Genomic DNA, 15,855 nt, shown 5'->3' with positions numbered 1-15,855 from the left:
GGCCTCTCCAATTCTGGCCAGGGTCAGACAGAGAAGACCAGGGGAGAAGTTAGTGGCCCATGTTTAAATACCTGGGTTTCCTTTGTCAATGATGACTGGGTGGGTCACTTGTTTTGGGCTTGAAATAAATAGAAGGGAAACTGAATGAGTTGTTGTGACCTGGGACATGTCTACTGTAGGTATGTTTGGTTTATTGTGTTCCTTTCTGCACACAGTGGAGTACAGGTACAGATGTAGGATCTTAATTTGAGCCAGTTTACTACAGAAGGAAAATAATTCTGCAGCAACAGGAAATGTGAATTATTATGTGGATGATAATTAATGGACATTTTTGTTAGGGTTGATAATATTTTTGTTAGGGCAAATCAAGTCTGAAATTTCTGTATGGAAATTACAAACTTTAGAAGCCTCTTTAACCCTTTGATGCTACAATCCCGTATTTGTGATCATTTTTGAGTGGTCCCTGCAGTGTACGATCTCAAATATGTGATTGTGATTGGAATAGTAGCAACAGAATGTATGACGCAACAAACGCGTCGAAACACCATTGTTGTCTGAACAGCATCTAAAATGTTTTTTTTTTCTACTGATGGAAAATAAAGGTCTTAAACTTTATTCCTCAATTTGACCTTTTATTGTAAAAGATAAATGCGAACATCATCCAAGCATCACACGGAACACTTCCACAGCCAAACTCACATCCACAGCCAGATTCCATAAACAAGTCTAAATAACAGGTTGCTCTGACAAAAAAACAAAACATAAGTCAGTGACCTAACAGCTAGACTAGTTTACAATGTATCACATCTCTGGTGAGCACAAGAGACTAATGTAATGCTGTTTAGAAAATAAATATATGTCAGCTAAGCTAACAGCAGCTAACTTGTATATGATGGCAGCCATGTTTGTTTACGACTTCAACTGTAGCCAGCAAATAGCTTAGCATTAGCTCATCATAATCAGTACAACATTCAAGTATTTTACACACATCATATGTGTCCATTACAATCTATGCAAGATTCGGAATGCATGATTTGTCACCAGTACTTGAAAACATGTTAATAAAACAGTAAATACATTATGATCCATCCAGTCGGAAGTTTACATACACTTAGGTTGGAGTCATTAAAACTTGTTTTTCAACCACTCCACAAATTTCTTGTTAATAAACTATAGTTTTGGCAAGTCGGTTAGGACATCTATTTTGTGCATGACACAAAACATTTTTCCAACAATTGTTTACAGACAGATTATTTCACTTATAATTCACTGTATCACAATTCCAGTGGGTCAGAAGTTTACATACACTAAGTTGACTGTGCCTTTAAACAGCTTGGAAAATTCCAGAAAATTATGTAATGGCTTTAGAAGCGTTTGATAGGCTAATTGACATCATTTGAGTCAATTGGAGGTGTACCTGTGGATGTATTTCAAGGCTTACCTTCAAACTCAGTGCCTCTTTGCTTGACATCATGGGAAAATCTAAAGAAATCAGCCAAGACCTCAGAAAAAAAATTGTAGACCTCCACAAGTCTGGTTCATCCTTGGGAGCAATTTCCAAACACCTGAAGGTACCACGTTCATCTGTACAAACAATAGTACGCAAGTATAAACACCATGGGAACACGCAGCCGTCATACCGCTCAGGTTGTAGACATGTTCTGTCTCCTAGAGATGAACGTACTTTGGTGCGAAAGTGCAAATCAATCTTAGAAAAACAGCAAAGGACCTTGTGAAGATGCTGAAGGAAACAGGTACAAAAGTATCTGTATCCACAGTAAAACGAGTCCTATATTGACATAACCTGAAAGGCTGCACAGCAAGGAAGAAGCCACTGCTCCAAAACCACCATAAAAAAGCCAGACTACGGTTTGCAAATGCACATGGGGACAAAGATCGTCTGATGAAACAAAAATAGAACTGTTTGGCCATCATGACCATCATTATGTTTGGAGGAAAAAGGGGGAGGCTTGCAAGCCGAAGAACACGATCCCAACCATGAAGCACGGGGGTGGCAGCATCATGTTGTGGGGGGGCTTTGCTGCAGGAGCGACTGGTGTACTTCACAAAATAGATGGCATTATGAGGGAGGGAAATTATGTGGATATTTTGAAGCAACATCTCAAGACATCAGTCAGGAAGTAAAGCTTGGTCGCAAATGGGTCTTCCAAATGGACAATGACCCCAGTCACATTTTTTATTTATTTTATTTTATTTTCTTTAATGAATTTTACCCCTTTTTCATGGTATCCAATTGTTGTAGTAGCTACTATCTTGTCTCATCGCTACAACTCCCGTACGGGCTCGGGAGAGACGAAGGTTGAAAGTCATGCGTCCTCCGATACACAACCCAACCAAGCCACACTGCTTCTTAACACAGCACGCAGCCAACCCGGAAGCCAGCCGCACCAATGCACCGGAGGAAACACCGTGCACCTGGCCACCTTGGTTAGCGCACACTGCGCCCAGCCCGCCACAGGAGTCGCTGGTGCGCGATGAGACAAGGACACCCCTACCGACCAAGCCCTCCCTAACCCGGGCGACGCTAGGCCAATTGTGCGTCGCCCCACGGACCTCCCGGTCACGGCCGGTTACGACAAAGCCTGGGCGCGAACCCAGGGACTCTGATGGCACAGCTGGCGCTGCAGTACAGCGCCCTTAACCACTGCGCCACCCTTGGAGGGTGATCCAAGTTAAACAATTTAAAGGCAATGCTACCAAATATTAATTGAGCGTATATAAACTTCTGACCCACTGGGAATATGATGAAAGAAAGAAATTCTGAAATAAATCATTCTCTCTACTATTTTTCTGACATTTCGCATTCTTAAAATAAAGTGGTGATCCTACAGGGAATTTGAACTGACAGGGAATTTTTTCTTGGATTAAATGTCAGAAATTGTGAAAAACTGAGTTTAAATGTATTTGGCTAAGGTGTATGTAAACTTCCGACTTCAACTGTACATGTGGTGTGCTACAGCAGAAACGACAACACGATATACAGAAAATAAGCCACTTACTTTGATAGGAATGCACACATGCCCAATTTGCAAGACAAAGAACCATGAAGGCAATGCGGGCGCCAGCCAGAAAATGTTTTGGGGGAAAACGTTTGTTGTTTTGCCTGTTCTGACTAGAGATGCGCAATGTCTTCATCCTTGAGCTGGGGAAACACTCAGGAAGTACTTGGGCTCACGTTGAAGTTGAAGAGAGAAGTTTGTCCGCTCAGTAAAGCCTCAAACATAAATTGTCTGCAAGAGTGAAATGGGCTACTACTTATACAAATGAACGAGGAGGCAGAACACACCTCAATTCAAACTGTTGTTAGAAAATAAAACTTGTTTGAAAATAATTTGAAATTGACAAGTTGAAACATAGCCTATTGATTATTAACAGGCAGCGTGCCTTGGTTTGAGGGCAGTGTGGGTAACTGTCCTGTTGAGAGCATTCTGACATCACAAGCATGAAAAAACTCACGCAGGGGCGATGGTTAGAGATATTTGGAACTCACACGAGAAATATAACTCAAATACACTACAAATACACTCAGCAACAAAAGAGTGATAAAATTAAGATCCAGTCAGTGGAATCAGAAGATCAATTGTTGCACTGGTCATTAATAGTGGAGCTCCCAAACAGATCAAACAGTCAATAAATATTGAATTGGTTAGAATATTGAACACTTTTGAGATGTCAATCCTATCCATTGCAGGGCCCACAGAAGGCCATTGCATTGAACATTCTAATTTAGAACAGTATGATTTCATTGCATCATAACAATGAATGATATTACTGGCGTTCCAAACATGTCATTAAACATTGTTGTGGTCAGTTTCCCAGGCAACACAATTCAAATTCCTGGATTCTGAAGACAAGAACCTCATTTAAAACATTTTATCATGAAGAGAAAAGGTGTGAGCAAAGGTTTGTGGTGGTTCTTCGGCGTTTTCATGTGTGGTGGCTCTACAGACATTGTGGATTTTACCCACCTTTACAGCAAAAGAAAGAAGACCACCCACCCAAAACCAGACCATGTACAACATTTTGACAATATCAGCTATGCGAGACAGACTAAAGAAGAAGCCAGATCAGATTACAAGTCTTTTGGCGATGGACCAATGGACAACCTCCTTGGACTGGTGAACCTGAGGGTGTCAATGTCCACCTTGTCCATGGATAGTCGCAAAGATGACCTGACCACTGATCCTGTTGTCTCTTGGAATTCTCAACCCTACTACCCCAAGAAACCATGGATGTCCATCGATGAGATGCAGGCGTACTCAGCAGAGATATCCTGGCCTTACTTCCCGTGGCAGATCGTGCCTCCTTCACCCCCTGTGCAGAGGAGAGCCTCCAGCATGTGGAGAGATATGGAGACGGCCCGTTCATCTAGCCCTGAGCTGCAGACTCCCACCCCAGAGGAGAGGAGCAGCTTCCTCCAGGAGAGCCGTTTATGTAAATATATGTCTTTGTCCTCCACTTCCTCCATGAGCCAGAACACTGTCTCTCCCTGTGGGGGACTATGAGATGGAAGAGAAGTACATCAGATGCCAGAAGAACCAGGCTAAGGGCCAGGATGTGGCCCCACCTTACTGATGCCATCCAGCAGTGACGTGCAGATAAATTGACTGTAAACAGGCAGACCACAATAAACAGGCAGACCACAATAAAGAGGCAGGCAGCAAGAAATAAATATACATTTTATCAATAATAATTTTCTCATCTTCATGATTTTTTTTTCTGCATGATAAAATCGATTTTTCTGAACTAATACTTCCCAAATTTGCTGTGATCTGGCACAAGTCGCTCCTGCCTATGGACGTCACACGTCATATGTTGCCTTTCTGGCGGTTCTGTTCGTTTTACGGCGAGTTAAAGTAAGCTGATCAGGACTGACGTGCTCTTCCGTGTTCTGCAGCAGAAAGTGATGGATATGGGTGTCTACCGTATCTGTATCAGGGACAACAATGAAAGCACTGGAACAGCAGCAACAAGACTTAGTGATAGTTTCTATGAGCGATTTGAGCAGAAATGCAATGAACCGAGTCTGGCAGAAAGCAAAACTCATAGTAGCCCAAACAGCCGATCAGAATAGAGAGGGGGGGCAAATCTACTTCAACATACTGGACAATATCAATGTTCATGTTCTATTTGTGCTGGGGACAATTAAAGGCCACTCTAAAATGTGCCGTTTTGTCACACAACACAATGCCACAGATGTCTCAAGTTTTGAGGGATCGTCCAATTGGCATGCTGAGTGCAGGAATGTCTAACAGAGCTGCTGCCAGATAATTAAATGTTCATTTCTACCATAAGCCGCCTCCAACGTTGTTTTAGAGAATTTGGCAGTACGTCCAACCAGCCTTACAACCACAGATCACGTGTATGGCGTCATGTGGGCGAGCGGTTTTCTGTGGTCAACGTTGTGAACAGAATGCCCTATGGTGGCGTGGGGTTATGGTATGGTTAAGCATAAGCTACGGACAATGAACACAATTACATTTTATCGAGGACAATTTGAATGCACAGAGATACCGTGACGAGATCCCGAGGCCTATTGTCATGTCATTCATCCACCGCCGTCAACTCAATTAATTTGAAATGTTTCTAAAATCTCCTATGGGAAAAAGATTGGAACCATTTCCGTGTTTGACTTGCTAGGTTTTATGGGTATTATGACATGTCCGCTGTGGGGCTCAATAGTCAGCCTCAGACCTCACCGCACATCACTGCCATCCAGGGACAGCTATTTAATTGTGGTCCTAGACTGATTTCTAAATCAAGCGCTATTACTGTTATGAAGTATGTAAGAAAGTACTGTGAGTTTTTCCGTTCTCACACTAGTAAGGAACAGAAAAAGTATGTTACCTTTCCTCGGATGAGATCGGACTGCTTCTGATTTCAATCAAACAGACAGACAGGCCTTTGAAGAGTGATCTGTGAGAACGGAATGATGAGAAAAAAAGCCAGCCCGATTTTTTTGATGAAATTGAGAGATAGCTAATTGTGGGCACAGGAGGATAGGTGGCTTATGACTTATAATTGGGACAGGTCAGGTTTTTTAAAATCTTGTGCTCATCTTTTTCTCTATTCTTGTTGTTTCCCCATGGAAGCTTAAATCATTCATCAGATTTCACTGCTGTTCAAAGAACATACTCTGTGTTTGCCCCGGGTGTTGGGTCTTCAAACACTTAATACTTTACAGGGTTTTTTTCTGGATCTAAAGGGTTTAGGTAGTGGGCGTGGCAAGGGGAGTGGCAGCGGGTACGGTTGGCCAGTCGGCGCGGCTGCATTTACAACGAAATCTATACCGCTAAATTAATTGTTTAGAAATTTTGAATTCTCCCTGACAAACAAGAAACCACTCACCCAGAGGCAGCGTTTCAAAGATGATGTTGTCTCCACAGTGACTATAAGAACGTATCCAATCCAAAAACCACGGATTACAAGCAAAATCCACGCAGGGCTAAAGGCTAGAGCTTCTGCTTACAAGGAACGGGACATAGACAAGGACGTACGCATACAAGAAAGCCCACTACGACCTTCGACGAGACATCAAACATGCAAAAGGACAATATGGGAGGAAGTTGGAATCCTATTACATTGGTGCCGATGTCCATTGTATGTGACAGGGGTTGCAGGCGATAATGGATTACAAAGGGAAACCCAGCCATGAATTGCCCAGCGATGCACAACCCCCAAACGTGTTAAATGCCTTTTATGGCCCAATTCGCATACCGCACCAACAGATCCTCAGGTGACGCAATCTTAAGTGCACTTCACACTGCCCTCTCCCGCCTGGACAAGAGGGGAAATAACTATGTGAGAATGCTGTTCATAGACTACAGCTCAGTATTCAACACCATAGTCCCCTCCAAGCTCATCACCAAGCTGGGAACCCTGGGACTGAACCCCTCCCTCTGCAACTGGATCCTGGACTTCCTGACGCGCCGGCCCCAGATGGTGAGGGTATGCAACAACACCTCCGCCACACTGACCCTTAATACGAGGGCCCCTCTGAGGTGTGTACTTAGTCCCCTCCTGTACTTCCTTTTCACCCACGACTGCATGGCCATACTCCAACACCATCATCAAGTTTGCTGACGACACGAAGTTGGTAGGCATGATCACCGACATTCATGAGTCAAGTTTCTTAACTTCAAGTTCCTTGAAGTCCACATCACTAAGGACCTAACATGGTCCTCACACACCCGCACAGTTGTGAAGAGGGCATGGCATTGCCGCTTCCCCCTCAGCAGGCTGAAAAGATTTGGCATGGGCCCTCGGATCCTTAACAGGTTCTACAGCTGCACCATCAGCTGCACCAAAGCATCGGCTCTCAGACCAACAGGCTCAGAGACAGCTTCTACCCGCAAGCCATAACACTGCTAAATAGCCAGACTGCTAAATAGTAAATTAAGAGTACCCAAACTACCTGCACTGACTCAATCTTGCACTGACCCTACGCACACTCACTAGACTGTATTTACAAACCATATACATACACACTCACAAACACTACATTGACACTCCCACACAAAACCAACACACATTCACATACTGTATACTACATATACACACACACACAGACACACACGCAGACCGCCACAACCCAAACACTCATACATACACATTACACACACACTCACACACACACTTTTACACTCATCATTTGCTGCTGCTCTGTTCTTTATTTGACTTATCTATCCTGATGCTTAGTCACTTTACACTGCCTTCTTGCACATACAGTGTCTACCTCAAATACCTCGTACAGTGTTTTCTCAACTAAAAGTTTTGCGATTATGCTGCTGGACTTACCGAATGTAATTTATGGTTTAGGACTGTACCCTTCGTCACTGCTTCATTGCTCCAGACCAATGCAAGCGGGAGTTAGAGCACTGATTATGCTTTTGGGTCCCAAGGCGCTAATGTGTCTCTAACTGACAATGAATGGGCAACATAAACCAAATAGAAACTGATAATTGTGCACGACTACAACATTTAATTTCAATTAACTGAATGATGAGGATGAAGAGGGTGATTGAATTTAGAACAATAGTGTAAGAATTGCTATTCCTCTGTCCTGCATGCGCACACCCTGAAAAATACACTTGTTTTTTTGTTTCTACTCATCAGTAATACTTTCTAAAACTGTTGTTACACTAAGATGTTTTATTCTAAGAGAAACTAAAATGTTGAATTATATTCTGTGATATTCTTAAGATATATGTGTTGATAAGCAAGTGATGTCTGCTAAATAATCAAGTTGATGGCACAGTCATATAGCCCCGGTACCTACATAGAGCTGAGTGGCTCACTCATTCATGGCTTTGGATCAAAATAAATAAGTACCAACATTCTTTCTGATAGTCTTTAATAAAGAAATGTTTTGGTTATCCTGACCTGGACACCATCTATTATAATAGCCCGTAATGGGCTATTAGCAGGACAATAGACTCTTGCCAACACCTCTCTGTATTTTGATACTTTGTGCAAGGCAATTGATCAGCATTGAAAACTTTGTGGGTGGGGCCTCCCGAGTGGCGCAGCGGTCTAAGACACTGCATCGCAGTGCAAACTGCGTTGCTACAGATGCTGGTTCGATACCCGTGCTGGCCGCAACCTATGAGGCGACGGTGGGCTTTTGGTTTCTCTACCTCTAAAAACAGAAATAAATCATTCTAAATAACAAACTGGCTTTATTTACAAATGAGTAATAATGTCTCACTCCATGTTCAAGAATGGCCTTTTTCTCACTCACTTTAGGATATTTGAAAACAAAATCTCCAAAATATCGTTATTGGTTTAAACAACGCAATTATTATTATTAATTCATTTAGAATTATATAAAAGCTTAATAGATATTCTCACTGATCCTAACGAAAAATGCCCCTTAGATATTCATTTAGAATCCTCCAACCCTCTAAATCGAATTATTGGCAGAGTCACATCAGAGAATATATTTTTTCCCGATATACTGTAGGCCTATCGTAGGCAACATGAGTCTCACTATTGTTGAGTAATGTGCTGTTAAAAGTGGTGTAGGTCTTATTTATTTAAAAAGCATATTGAAGTTAGAAGCAATTGGATTTGAAGCAATAGCCTACCCGCTGTGGTCAACTATTTCAGCATCGTTTCGCACTGCTCTGAGACAAGCATGAGGGACTGGTCTTGATAAATCAATGAGATTTTTATTTTCACTGAATCTCCGTTTGGGTATTGGTTAGACTACAATTAGAGTGTGGAAATGTTATGCTCTTAGTACTGTAGCCTACTCCCGACCGTCACGTTATACAGCGCCATATTTTCCTAACGGAAACCCTGAATGTTTCGTTTTTCATTTTTCTTGGAATAGAAACAATATAATATTAATCAAATTAATTAAGCAACATTTCTTAAAATCAATCCCATATACTATGTTCTTACAAAAAATATTTTAAATTCTCTAGTACAGCCAATATTGAAGGTTATCAAATGCTTCTCAAAGATGCCCTCTGGTGGTCAAACTAGCACTAACTAGCATTAATGGTAACAATGGCTGACAATTTACCCTTTCACATGTACCATCACAAGGGTGTGATCGTTCTACAGTGGTCCCTGAAGCCTACGATCACACCCTTGTGATTAGAACGCTTATTTAGAACGGCAAGTTTCGAATGACGCAACAGTCTTTTCAGAAACTATTTACACAAACACAGTCCTTAAAAAGTTATGTCCAGAATGTGAGCAGTTTATTTTTTGGATGCAATGTTCAGATATTCACAGAAGTATCTATAGCATAACACAATCCTCTAAATCATCTAAACCGGAAAAATGTAGGCTACATTTGTCCTAGTGCTAACTGAGGAAAGATTGACGCAAAACAAGCGGTCATATTTTCGAACTCTCGGCTGACGTAAACTACAATATTAATTAGCTAATAGCAATTACTATTTATAATGAATCACATCACGGGTGAGCTCACCATTGATCAAAATAATTAAAGTAAAACACTTTCTAGAAATCGAAAGTAATCCGACGATGATTAGTTTCAGCGTGCAGCCATGCTTTTTTTCCTCACAGAAACCAAAGATAATAAGAGAAGACAAGATGAGTTTGGTCTGTTTATAGTATGCATGTTGAAGGGGTGTGTCATCTACCATCGTTCACATCCCACCATTCACTTCCTGAAGTTCTCAAAAAACGAGTGAACCCTTACTCACCTAATTTTGTAATAGCATTTTTGGTCCGACAGACAATTACGCGAAACCCAGAATTCAGGCTCCACACATAGCTGGAATTAGCTTAGCTCATCATAATCAGTATAACCTTCAAAAAAGTATTTTACACACATACTATGTGCCCATTACAATCTATGCAAGAATCGGAATGCATGATTTATCACCGGTACTTGAAAAACATGTGAATAAAACAGTAAATATATCAATCATTACCACACAAAACATTTTCTAATAGTGATTTATTGATACAAATGGTGTGTGCAGGCAGTCAATCACGTAACCTCTCACTCCCACTCTGAGCCATTCAGTGTTGTTGTTTATGTATGTAGCTAGTGAGCTAAGCTGTAGCATTAACAATGTCTTTCAAAAGGAGACAACTCACAAATGCGGAAATTCTGAAGATTTTTTAAAAATTCTGACAATGAGTCTGAAAGTCAGGAATCAGATTCTGACAGTGAGGAGCTGCCCCCCAGCCATTGAGAACCCTGAATCTGAGGACCCGTTGTCCACTGACAAAGTCCCAGTTCCCTTTGAAGATGCTGGTGGTGATGGAGGCAGACCGACAATGGATGAAGTACAGGAGTTCTGTGGTAGCTGGAAGGCTGCCAGCCATTTCACCCCTCCTGGCCCTGCTGTTTGCTTTGATGAGTCCCAGTCTGGAGGGCAACACCCCTTGCCATTTCCATCTGAGGCAGAGTGCTTCAAGTTGTTTCTGACAGAGGAGCTGGTGGGAGACATAGCAGAGACCAATCGCTATGCCTTGGAGCTACAGGAGTGGGGGGTCAATCACAATTAGTGAAATGTATACCTTCCTGGTGAATGTCCTTCTCATGGGGATAGTAAAGAAGAACTCCCTAAGAGAATACTGGAGCACAGATCCTATGTTTGCAACTCCCTTCTTTGTCACCCTCTTTTCCCAAGACTGCTTCCTAGCTCTGCTGCGATTACTGCATTTCATCAACAATGCTACTGCCATCCTAAATTACCTAAATGATACAAAATAAGAAATGTCAACAGCTGGCAGTAAAGTGGCATGACAAACGAGACATCCATGTCCTCTCCACTGTCCATACAGCAACCATGTCGGCCACAGGGAAGGTGGACCACCTGACGGGAGAGTGAAAAATCAAACCAGTGTTTGGCTATAACCTCAAAATGGGGTCCGTGGATAAGGCGGACATGATAAACAGCTTTGTGGAATGCACTCCGAAAACGACCAAGTGGTATAAGAAGATATTTTAACATTTTTCCAAGGTTGCTTCAAAATACAACAAGCCAACACTTCTCTGACACAATTAGCATTGTTTTAAAGAGCTAATATAAGAATGTAACTAGCTACATAAGCACGATTGAATATAACACCATAAAGGTTATGACATGGGTAACGCTACCTCGCGTGTCCACGGTTATAAGGAATATACACAAATATTTTATGCTCCATACACACAGTGAGCTACAGTAGAAACGGTATAACACAACATACAGAAACTATTATAACGTAATAAGGTACTTACTTTGCTAGAAACGCAGTCTGGATTTGAACCTGGGTGTCTGTAGTGACGCCTGAGACGCTGTGCCTTAGACAGCTGCGCTACTTGGGAGTCAAAAGTTTCAAAATACAACACATGCTAATACTCCTCTGACGTAATTAGCATTGTTTTCCAGAGCTAATAGAAAAATGTAGCTAGCTACCTAAGCATTGAGTATAACGCCATAAAGTTTATGAAATGAGTAACGTTACCTCGCTTGTCCGCGATTATAAGGAATATACACAAAAATATTATGCTACAGTAGAAACGACATAACACGACATGCAGAAACTATTATAACGTAATAAGGCACTTACTTTGATAGAAACGCACACGTTTCCAAAGTTATTATTGGTAACGAAAACAACTATGACTGTGATGCAGGCAACAGATGGAAAATGTGAACACGTGTGTGCAGGACGGGAGATGAGCAAAATGTCTGCAGAATTGAACTGCACAAACAATTGGGAAGTGTTTGGGGAATTTTGTCCGGGTCAGAAATGTCAAAAAAATTAATTGGTCCGCAAAAGTAAAAATGACTACTTTTATGTGAATGAATGAGGCGGAACACACCTCAATTCAAACTGTTCTTAGAAAATAAAAAACTTGTTAGAAAATAATTTGAAATTGACAAGTTGAAAACAGCCTATAAATAAAAACAGGCTGCGTGCCTTGGTTTGAGGTCAGCGCGGTTTAAACGCACAGTTGCGTAACAATCAGTTCTTGCAGTGCTTGCTGTGAGATGTTACCCCACTCTTCCACCAAGGCACCTGCAAGTTCCCGGACATTTCTGGGGAGAAGGGCTCTAGCCCTCACCCTCCGATCCAACAGGTCCCAGACGTGCTCAATGGGATTGAGATGCGGGCTCTTCGCTGGCCATGGCAGAACACGGACATTCCTGTTTTGCAGGAAATCACGCACCGTACGAGCAGTATGGCTGGTGGCATTGTCACGCATGTCAGGATGAGCCTGCAGGAAGGGTACCACATGAGGGAGGAGGATGTCTTCCCTGTAACGCACAGCATTGAGATTGGCTGCAATGACGACAAGCTCAGTACGATGATGCTGTGACACACCGCCACAGACCATGACGGACCCTACACCTCCAAATCAATCCCGCTCCAGAGTACAGGCCTCGGTGTAACTGTCATTCCTTCAACGATAAACGCGAATCTGACCATCACCCCTGGTGAGTCAAAACTGTGACTTATCAGTGGAGAGCACTTTTTGCCAGTCCTGTCTGGTCCAGCAAGGGTGGGTTTGTGCCCATAGGCGACGTTGTTGCCAGTGATGTCTGCTGAGGACCTGCCTTACAAAAGGCCTATAAGCCCTCAGTCCAGCCTCTCTCAGCCTATTGCGGACAGTCTGAGCACTGATGGAGGCATTGTGCGTTCCTCGTGTAACTCGGGCAGTTGTTGTTGCCATCCTGTACCTGTCCCACAGGTGTGATGTTCGGATGTACCGATCCTGTGCAGGTGTTGTGACACGTGGTCTGCCACTGCGAGGACGATCAGCTGTCCGTCCTGTCTCCCTGTAGCGCTGTCTTAGGCGTCTCACAGTACGGACATTGCAATTTCTTGCCCTGGCCACATCTGCAGTCCTCATGCCTTCTTGCAGCATGCCTAAGGCACGTTCACGCAGATGAGCAGGGACTGGGCATCTCTCTTTTGGTATTTTTCAGAGTCAGTAGAAAGCCCTCTTTAGTGTCTTAAGTTTTCATAATTTGGCCTTAATTGCCTAACGCCTGTAAGCTGTTAGTGTGTTAACGACCGTTCCACAGGTGCATGTTCATTAATTGTTTATGGTTCATTGAACAAGCATGGGAAACAGTGTTTAAACCCTTTACAATGAAGATCTGTGAAGTTATTTGGATTTTTGCAAATTTTCTTTGGAAGACAGGGTCCTGAAAAAGGGAAGTTTATTTTTTTAGTTTATATCTTTATTTCCCAAACACAATTCAACACAATCACTTTATTGTCTTTTAACACAGGCTTAACACCTTTGTGTTTTTTTTAAACACTTTTAACATAGGACAGGCCCTATTGTTACCTCATTTCTCAGCGATAAGGCATTGCGTTATGCCTGGGAAGAAAACACTTCAATTTGCTCAACTTTCCACTGGCTCAACCATTGGCTCAGCTTACCCCATGGCCATTGGCTCAAACATTTTGACTATATTAGGCCACACAGCTACAGGGATGCTCTTTCATGCTAGGTACAGGACCTCATATTGAAGCTTATAGAGATCCCAACAGATGCTTAGAACAATCGTAAAAGTATCTACTTTGGTTTAGATACAAGAATCATGAAACCTCTAACACAATACAATCATTTGACTTGGTGAAAATCTGTTTTTAGGACCTAACTTGCTTACCACTATTTCCATGTGAAATGATGAGCTCTTCCTAAATATTTGGTCAAATTATTAATTTTGTGTATGGTTTCCTAGAAACAAGTGTGGCTCAACTTACCTCTTTAGCTTAATTTATGCCACTCTACCCTAATATTGGGCAAATTAAATAATTTTCAAATAAGTTCAATACATTTTAGAATATTGTTGAATTCCGTTTTAATGTCTGGATTCTGTGACTCCGTATGTGTTTTCCACAACGGAGATTCTATTGGGCCCTACTGTCCTAAAACCTCCTTTAATTCCTTTCTCATCATCTCTCACTCAGTAGCATTATCAACCACACAGCGCTACAATGTGTGTCTCTCCCCTCTATCATAGACAGTTCCAATCATGCATCGAATACTTGTCAAATCGGACAAACACACCAAATGTGTTTTTTTGTGCGCTAAGCCAGCCCCAGGCTCTATTGTAGTAACATTGTAGTAATGAGTACTAGTGTGTTTAAGCTGTGGAGTGATTATGTGTGTTTGTGTGGGTATCTGTCCCTGTGGTGCACCGCTACTGAGAGCTGAGTGGATTGGATTTGGGGGCTGTGTGAGTGTATGGTCAAGGTCAGCGTGTGGAGTAAGGGTCAGAAGACTATCGGGGGGAGCAGTCAAGCTCAGATCAGTCCCTGAAGCTGACACTGACCCACCCTCTATCCATACACCCCTCCTCCTGTAGGGTGGAAGCACCCAGCCTCATGTACAAAAGGTTACCAAAGGTTGAACTAACATAAGTCAACTAACATAAGTGAGGGCAGGGACATTTCCCAGTTTACTACAGTCAACTCTGATTACTGATAAATGCAATGGCTTGGGACAGTTGTGACAGTTTGCACTAAATCGGAACATGCAGTTAGTTATCAGAGGCAATGACAAATGATGTAATTGAATTGGGACGAGGAGCCATATTGCACTTTTTGAACAGTGTATCTAAAGTGCACTTATCAGGAGTCGACTGTAGTGCAAGATGACACAATTTAATTTTCCATTTAGAATTTGTGAGTTCATTTTCAGTTAAAGTTCTTGGATTTGTTGGCCATCAGACGTATAAACAAATTGTGTGACTCCATTCTTGCTTATAAGACGCTTATAAGATACGCTCAGGCTATGCCGTGCACACAGCATAAAGAGAGCCAGCCAAGGTCGCCATTGATAACTATGGCCCGCGGTAGTCGACTGAAAATGGAAGGGTGTGACATATGTCTGGTCTAATTAGCTTTGTTTGCGCCCCACCAAGTCCCCTGTCGTTGCGATGCTAAGAGCCTGCTCTCTGAACTCTCCCTGCAGTAAGCAGCAAAGCTGCAGATTAGTGCCGAGCCTGTCTAGCCGTGGAGAGTCAAGATTTTTACTCTCCGCCTGATGGATTTGTGTGACCGGTCACTTTAGCGTCCTGCTGCACTATGTCACCGAAGCTAACATGCGTTCTACAGTATTACTATTATTGTATTAGTCTTGTTTCTTCAGGTGCAAGTCTTATTAAGAAAGTTACAGTGTATGGCTGGCAAGCAAAGCTAGGATAGCGGTTTAGCTGTCGCGTTCGATAGGCGCCACAGGTCACAGAGTGAGTAATCAATGTGGTTTGTCATGTGCTCTTTGGAGACCCATCAATCTTGGTTGTTGTGTCTTTGTTTGTTTAGTCTATCTCTCTCTCTTACTGACTAATATCCGCCTATGGTACCTTTAGCACGCGGTTCGATAATCTCAACGTG

At 42.4% G+C, this 15,855-nt stretch overlaps 1 protein-coding gene across 1 annotated transcript in view; it reads left to right on the top strand.

The window, feature by feature from the left end:
- Positions 1 to 15,855, top strand: part of LOC139423860 (E3 ubiquitin-protein ligase pellino homolog 1-like) — a 43,808-nt gene that overhangs the window by 8,643 nt on the left and 19,310 nt on the right. The window lies entirely within an intron of this gene.

The sequence above is a fragment of the Oncorhynchus clarkii genome, chromosome 13 (genome assembly GCF_045791955.1).
Source record: "Oncorhynchus clarkii lewisi isolate Uvic-CL-2024 chromosome 13, UVic_Ocla_1.0, whole genome shotgun sequence".
In the NCBI taxonomy this organism is placed as follows: domain Eukaryota; kingdom Metazoa; phylum Chordata; class Actinopteri; order Salmoniformes; family Salmonidae; genus Oncorhynchus; species Oncorhynchus clarkii.
The sequence above is the reverse complement of the archived record's forward strand: the minus strand, read 5'-3'. Positions and strand labels throughout refer to the sequence as shown.